The sequence below is a fragment of the Onychomys torridus genome, unplaced genomic scaffold (assembly GCF_903995425.1).
Source record: "Onychomys torridus unplaced genomic scaffold, mOncTor1.1, whole genome shotgun sequence".
Classification (NCBI taxonomy): Eukaryota; Metazoa; Chordata; class Mammalia; order Rodentia; family Cricetidae; genus Onychomys; species Onychomys torridus.
The window spans coordinates 15,280-17,458 of NW_023411868.1; positions in this window are offsets into that span (position 1 = coordinate 15,280).

Genomic DNA, 2,179 nt, shown 5'->3' on the forward strand with positions numbered 1-2,179 from the left:
AGAACTATGCCTTAACAAAAAGCTGGGAAGGGCCTTGATATCCTTCTTTGGAGAATTTACACCATAGGCAAAAGTCTGACCTGAGGATTGATGGTTTTACAGATCATAAACATGATGCTCTCACAAGTGCAATCAGAGTGATCTTTCCAAAATGCCAACCTGACTCTGCCTCTTCTCTGCTCAGACACTGCCCATAGCTGCCCACCATCCTTCTGATTTTCCAGAGCCCAACACTGCCCTTCTCTGACCTCATCTTCCATTTGAAGTTGTCACTGAACAGTGTTCCTTGGTCTACCTTTGTTCCTTATGGTTTTATTTCTGTCATGTCCTACTTTCTAATGTAACTCCAAGGCCCTGTCCTGTGCACACTTCCTGGTCTTCCTGCCTGTGTGAATCATTCTCTGACACTAGGACCTCCTATTACTGAGTTGGGATTCCTGAGGGCCTCTGGGTATTGTCCTGTCTAGTGCTGGATGTGTTCCTGTGGGCCAACGACTTGTCCTGGGAACAAGGAAGCAATTAAGAGGGAATGCAGCCCCCCAATATACCTGAGCAAACACATGCAGCCTAAAGAAATGTGCTGAAAGACAGAAACATAGGTCTCCCTACAACTGCAGGCTGTCTCCAGCATTCTGAAGGTACTACAGACTGCCAATATTTTTGGAATAGGTACAAGATCACCTGCGCTTGGAGATAACACCTTTAATATCCCATATATAAGATGGGGGTAAACTTCTGATTTCAGGGTCTGAGGAAAAGAAACATATATAGTCCATTGCTCTGCACAGTACTAGGTCCTTCCCAGGCCCAGCAACAATGCCTAAATTCCCCCTTGTGCATGTGGGCAAAGTTAAAGAGAGAGGTAAATTTTCCTAAAGTCACCCAACAAGCTGAAAGAAAACACAGCAAGACAAAGGCTCTCTATTAATATAAAGAAGAGGTCTAATGAGCAAAGCCAGCAAGACTAGCCTGAATCCTGGTGCTTCAGTATCCCCACTCATCACATTGCAGGTTGAAGTGGCCGAGGATAGTCTACCCAGATTTCGTGGTCTTACACTTCTCTTCTCCCTCTGTGCCAACAGCATCTAGATCAAATACAGCCAAGTTAGCACTACTCCATTTGGATATAACTGTTTTGACACAGTGGATTTTATTGCTATTTAAAATTGTGCAAAGAATGGGATTTTTTATGTGGAAAATATAGGGGGTTAAGAAAGAAATGTATGGCTGGGCGTGGTGCTGCATGTCTTTAATCCCAGTCCTCAGAAGGCAGAGTCAGACAGATCTCTGAGTTAGAGGTCAACCTGGTGTACAGAGTGAGTTCCAGGCTGTCCAGGGCTATTACACAGAGAAACCCTTTCTTGAAAAACAAAAACAAAACAAAACAAAAAACAAAGAAATGCAAAAGAAATATGAAATGTGAAAGTAAAATTTCATCCTGTAAGTTATAATCAACACTATTTCACCTTCTCTATAGAGTGGTTTTGATATATTAGCAAGTCTGTTGATTCAGACACAGCACAACCTTTTATGCATTCATTAACAGAGCAGACTGATTCTCCACACATGCAAGGAGAATCATGACATGACCTGATCATTACAGGTGGGGGCTGAATGGGAGTGGAGGTAGGACAATGTGCAGGAAAAAAATTCATTAGCTAATTAACAAAGCCAGCAACTGAGTGTCCCTACATCAGCTGTCCCCAGGAGACACCATTTCCGTCCTTCTTCTTCAGATGTCTTGCAGTGAGGATTTCTCACATTTATAAAGCAGAATTCAGGGTGGTAAAAGCAGCTTGCTGGTCTCTTTACCCCAAGCTGCTTCTTCAGATCCTGTTTATTTTTATTTTTTTATATTTTGGATTTTTGAGACAGTGTTTCTCTGTGTACCTTTGGTGACTGTCCTGGATCTTGCTCTGTAGACCAGGCTGGCCTTGAACTCACAGAGATCTGACTGGCTCTGCCTCCTTAAGTGCTGGGAATAAAGGTATATGCCACCACCGCCTGGACAGATCTTGTTTCTAACTCAGAAGGAAAATCAAACTGACCCTCAGAGAGTCCTTCAAGGGTGCAGAATGGTACATCTTAAACTGTGAAGTTTCTGATTTTTTTCTTTTGCTTCCTTGGGTAACCCTTTGAAATCCAGGAAGCACAACATGACCCAGGTGAGAAGAAATGA